The sequence below is a fragment of the Onychomys torridus genome, chromosome 4 (genome assembly GCF_903995425.1).
Source record: "Onychomys torridus chromosome 4, mOncTor1.1, whole genome shotgun sequence".
Classification (NCBI taxonomy): Eukaryota; Metazoa; Chordata; class Mammalia; order Rodentia; family Cricetidae; genus Onychomys; species Onychomys torridus.
The window spans coordinates 30,349,403-30,355,618 of NC_050446.1; the positions used below are offsets into that span (position 1 = coordinate 30,349,403).

Below are 6,216 nucleotides of genomic sequence, written 5' to 3' on the forward strand. Positions count from 1 at the left end.
ACACACACACACACACACACACTCCCCCAAAGAACCCAGTCTTTTCAGACATGTCTTCTCTAACTCCTATTTCCTCATTCTATGCCTTCTACTTTACTCCCTGCTTAGGACACCATAGCCATCCATCAAGCTTGAATTTTATGACAAACAGCTTCAGGCAAGTGAGAGAAGGTAACCATGTACCTTTAAAGACCCCACCTTTAAGAGTGTTTGGCTGGCCCAGGGGTGCTTGGAAGTAGAGGTACTTCTCTGTTGTTCTTGAAGCTGTGGTGACTGTAGGATCAGAATCTTTTGAGTGTGAGAAATTTTACAGATAGCCACAATGGCTGGAAATGGACATAATGAAAAAAATGGCTGCTCTGGAGGCCAGAATCTGTCATCAAATCGGGTATTATTTTGGAGCCTACAATTTGCCATGAGACAAGTTTTTAAAGGAACAGATCATACTGGATGAAGGCTGGGTATCTTCTGACATAATGATAAAATTCCACAGGCTAAAGTGGCTGACAGCAGATGTCAGTGTAATTGCGCAAGCATGGAGCAAATCTAAGGCAAGTCTCATGGAAGTGAGCGTAGAAAGAACTAAAATCCGAAGATCTCCTAGCCGACCCCTTCCTGAAGTGACAGGGGAGTGCAAGAATGATGTGAAAAACAAATCTGTTTATATTAAAGGCTTCCCAACTGGTGCAACTCTTGATGATAAAGGTCAAATACTGAATATTCAGATGAGAAGAACATTGCCCAAAACATTGAAGGGGTTAATATTTGCTGTGTTTAATAGTATTCAGTCTGCAAAGAAGTTTGTGGAGACCCCTGGCCAGAACTACAAGGACACAAGCCTGCTAGTACTCTTTAAGAAAGATTACTGTGCAAAACAAAATAAAACAAAACACCAAAAAAAGCAAAACAAGAACATGAAGGGAGATGCAGGTCAGGAAGTACCAAAACAAGACCTCTAGAAGGATGGGATGCTTACTCAAGTTTTCGGGTGACTTGGAAGACCAGGCCTGTAGAGAAGATTTACACATCCTTTTCTCAAATCACAGTGAAATAAAATGGATTGACTCGGTCAGAGGAGGAAGAAAGGGAATAATTCTCTCTAAAGAAAAAGCTAAGGAAGCACTTGAGAGAGCCGGAAGCGCACATAAGGGTTAAACTACAATCAAGGAACAAAAAGGTGACTTGGAAAGTGCTAGAAGGACAAGTGGAAGAAGAAGCAATGAAAAAAAAACCATGGAGGACCAGCAGGAATCCCTAAGCAAATGGAAGTCAACAGGAGGCGGCAGCTTTAAAGGAAAAGGAAACAGAGCTGCCTGTGTCGGGGGCACCCAAAGGAAGAGACCAACTTCAGGGAAGGATAAGATTCGGTGATGGTGATGATTGACGTGGTTCAGGACCAATGAAAAGAGCCGGAGACAGACCCGGCAGAGAAGAACCTGCATCAGAGCATAAGAAAATAGAGAAAGGTGCTAGAGAAAGGTGTTATTCATCTTAGTTAGATTTTAAGCTGCTTTTGTCTTCAGAACCTTTTAAAAAGAAAAGCGAGTTAAGTCCACTTCAATGTCCACCTGTATAAAAGGAAAAAAAATTGTTTTGCTTCTTTTTGTTGTTATCCAAATGATAGTTTTTAAAAAATTTATAGTTCTGTTTGTGTTTGGATGATTCAGATGTGAAAAGGGAGGTTCTTCCTTTTAATTGCCTTTATGAGAATATATTAGTAAAATATATGCTGCATAAAAAAAAGTCGAGGGGCTGGAGAGATGGGGCTGGAGAGATGGCTCAGTGGTTAAGAGCACTGGCTGTTCTTGCAGAGGACCTGAGTTCAATTCCCAGCAACCACATGGTGGCTCACAACCATCTGTAATGAGATCTGGTCCCCTCTTCTGGCATGCAGGCAGAACACTGTATATGTAATAAATAAATCTTTTTTAAAAAAAAAAAAAGTCGAAAAATTGTTACCGTGTGTGCATATGTGGGTGGGTGGGGTCGTGTTCTGTGCCCTAGGACACGTGTGGAGGGCAGAGGACAGCCCCGTGGAGTCAGTCTCTCTTTCCCCTTTGCAAGAAAGAGTTCCAGGGATTCAGTCACCAGGCTTGTAAGGCGCCCAGGGAACCATCTTGCTCCACTTTACTTGATATTTTTGATTCTTAACAGAGTGTTAAACATCTTCTATCCCTTCAATTAACAGAACCAATGGGCGGTGCGAGATAGGTGTGAGGACACAGCTAAGGCAGGTCGGCTGGCCTGTGGTCAGCACTTTTCTCGGAGGTCAGCCCTCAGGAAGGAAGATGTGCTCTGCAGGTGTTAGTGAGTGCTGCTTAGGGCTTCTTGGAAGGAGAGCATTCACTCATGCAAATTAACTGCCCAGCCCTCTCCTCCTTCCTTCACCGTGAACGTCCCTTTGATCTTAATTGTACAAGAAATGATTACAACTAGAACATTATAATGCAATAAGCATTTGTTAGTAAAATTAATTTCATAAAGCCCAAATCATCTAAGTAACATTCAATAGTGGTGGGTAGTTTAATTGCTTCTGTACAGAATATAACTTTTGGCATCTATTCAGGGTTTTTTTTTTTTCTCTTGAAACAGGGTCTCTTGTAGCCCAGGCTGGCCTTGAACTTGCAATATAGCTGGGGATGACAGTGAACTGATTCCCTTGAACAGATTTCCTTGTTCTGGATTTAGAGTCATGTGCCAGAATGACTGGTTCTAAAACCTATCTTATTTGACAGAAATGTGAGTTGAGGAAGGAGCCCAAAGAGCCCTACATAACCAAGTTCCCTCTGGTGATGTTTCCCTCTGGCTGGGACACATATAACTGAATAACTTGCCAAATTAAACCAAAAGCCAGCGGGGCTCTATTTCTCTTCAAAAGCTAAAAAGCATAGAAGATGCAAATATTAATTAATATGCATGTGGTTATTAAAATTAATGTAAAATCAATATAGATTAAAATTTTATATAATTCTATCTTGAAAGGAACAGTTCTCTTGATTGAAATAACAGCTAATTTAGCTTTTAAAGCAGTGTAGATACTATAATTGTTCAATGGCTTTTAAATAACTTGGCATTGTTCCTTAAGTCAAAGCATTATTACTTAATTGCAGATGAGTCACTTCCCCAATCTCGTGCAATTAATCACCATTTCCTAAACTTGCCTGAAATAGGAACCACTTAAGATTCTGTTATACATATGGCTTTCTGGGGGCTCACCTTGGATCTATTAAGTCAAAATTTCTGAGGAAAGCACCTGAGAGTGTGTGTTCGGCAGCATCCCAAGTAGATATCATCATCGGTTAGGTTGGAAGATAATACTTTGTTGCCAGTGAGATGGCTCGCTGGATAAAGATGCCTTCAACCAAGCCTGATGACTTGGGTTCCATCACCGGGACTCACATGGAATCCCAAGGACCATATGGACCGATTCCTGCATGTTGTCCTCTCACTGTGTGTGTGTGTGTGTGTGTGTGTGTGTGTGTGTGTGTGCATGAGACAGAGAGAGAGAGAGAGAGAGAGAGAGGGAGGGAGAGAGAGAGAAATAGGTACTTAAATAAATGTGACAGTGAAAGAAAAGACTTCATGGATTACTTTGGCATGGCACTGATTCCTGATTACTATCATACAAGTGAGCAGTGTGTAGAATCATCATTGAAAGAAGCAACTAGAGGAAGCATTTATGAGCTGTGAACTAATACATACTATTTCTCATCGATGCATTTCCTGTAATATAAACCAGATCCCATAGTCAACCTTCACCTGGTCACGTACTATAAGACATTTAACCTGTTTGGTAATAAGCCCAAGATTCAGTTCATTGCCAGCACACTGAAGCATCATTTCCTGAATAGCTCAGGTCCATGAGCCTAAAGCAGATGTGAACGAACTTCTTTACTCTTAGTAATTTTCTGGTGAGGCAAGTGTTTGTTTCAATTTTCTAGATGCAGAAACTGAAGCTTAAAGAGGCCAATAGATTTTTATTTCCCCAAGATCCACTCAGCAGACTACTCAGCGCTCAGCTCCACAAGGTGTGCGTTCTTCCCTTTGACGGCCGAGTAGAAATTAGAAGTCAAGGAATTTTTATTCTCTAGTCAGAAGAATTGTGAGTTTGTTTTCTTCACTCAGAATTGTCTGCCAACCCACTCCCAAACACACAAAAAGCTTGTTTTGTAGATACTGTGCACAAGGACAGGAAGCTTGGTGAATCTGTCTAACTCTGGTAGAATAACAAGCCTCTTTTCCTTGTGTTCAGAAAGAGCCCAATAGTTCTACCGTAAAAATGGACTCTCTCAAAGGACAAATGAGAAAGGAAGATAGATGTGAGTTCAGGAAAGCAATACGCACCATAATTATCTGTGAAACCTCATTAGCCTGAAACTGGTCCTCTAGCTTGTTAGTCCTTTGTGGTTTCTTCTAGTTGAAGTACTCACAGCCAGAAACAAAAACGTCACCTTGAGTGCCCTTGTTCTAAGAACTCTCTCTTTCTCCTTTAAAGAATTTGTTTTTCTTAGACTTGGAAACTGTTGAGGGGTGCCAGATGGATAGCCTTGAGACTGTGTTGTTTATCTGCACAGGAGGCCAGGTGTGGATGGGGATCCAGGATTCTCACGCCCCATAAGAGATGTCTGAAGGAACGGCAGACACTACAATGTGCAGCCTTCGTTGCAGGCATTGCTGGTAATATATGGCCTTCCCATGCACTCATGAGTCAGTTGGAGGGTTTTTGTGGAGGGGCTACTGTTGTCCTGGGATTGAACCCAAGACCTTTCACACCAGAGAAGTGCTCTACCACAGAACTGCATTCCAGGCTCCCATCTAATCATTTGAAACTCCCTAATTAATGCTCTGGCAAGATGGCTCAGCTGGTAAAGGTACCTGCCACCAAGTCTGATAACCTGAGTTTGATTCCTGGGATCCACGTGGTGGAAAAGAAAAAAAAATGGGATTCCACAAGTTTTCCAGTGACTTCCACATGTATTCTGTGGTGCACATGCATACCCTGAAATAGAATAAATTGGGGGGGGGGAAATAAAGAAAAGAAAAGAAGTAACAGGGCTGGCCAGATGTCTTAGAAGGGGAAGTTGCTTGCTGAGCAAGTGTGACTATCTGAGTTGAATGTATAACCCACAGTGGAAGGGAGAACTGACTTCTATACATGTAATGTGACACACACTTGAGATAATAGTTTATTAAGGAGGATTTTGAATGTCACATGTCATAGCCCAGACTTATAATCCTAGTACTCAGGAGACAGAGGCATGAGAATCCCCAAAAGTTTGAGGCCAGCTTGATCTACATAGGGAAGTCAAGGCCAGCTGGGGCTATGTGGGGAGACCCTGTAAAAAATGAATGGAGGCTTTTAGAGAAGGCAGTCCATCCCAGTAATGTAGTATGAAGACAAGAATTGACACTCACCTGTAACCCCAGTACTTGGTAGGCAGAGGGCAGAGGAGTGCCACAGATTCAAGGTCACCTGGTCCATATAACAAGTTCTAGGCTAGTTAGGTATATATAGTGAGCCATGTCTCAAACAACAATAATAACAAAAATTAAAATAAATAAGTTAAATTAAGCTGCATTGTGATTACTATTCAATTAAAACAAAATGGACGGGCATGGTGGACACTTCTTCAATCTCAGCATCACTCAGAAGCCAGAGGCAGGTGGACCTCTATGAGTTCAAGACCACCAGCCTTGTTCACACAGTGGGTTCCAGGCCAATCAGAGCTACCTAATGAGACCTTGAATAAAAAAAAAAATGTAAAAATAAATTTGGGAGATACATTTGTGTGATATGGTATGTTCTGTGGGGCTTAAGCAAGCTGATATTTCAGAAGTAGAGTTTTTGCTGGAGACTGAACCTAGGGCATTGTGCATGCTAAGCAATTGTTCCACTTTCAGACCTGGTTGAGACTTTTAGATTTTTCAATAGTTAATAATTCTCTGGAACAATGTTAGAAGCCAGAGTCTACACACTGTTTTTACAATTATAAAAGTGGTACTGTTTAGTTAAAAAATGTAATTAAAATTCATAGTAGCCATGAAAACAAACAAAGTAGGAAATAAATATCTATCAATATGTTTCTCCTCCAATATCTGTGATTATAGGAAAAATAATCATAGGAAGAAAAGTGTAAACCAGGTATGAGAGAATAAAGCAGGTATGAAGAGAGAACAGGGTAGGCTGTGCCTATAACCTCAGCATGTGGAAGGCAA

The 6,216-nt window shown here is 41.2% G+C and overlaps 1 pseudogene; it reads left to right on the top strand.

The window, feature by feature from the left end:
* Window positions 1-322: 322 nt before the first annotated feature.
* On the top strand, window positions 323-1,495 carry LOC118581745 (annotated as a pseudogene).
* Window positions 1,496-6,216: the final 4,721 nt, after the last annotated feature.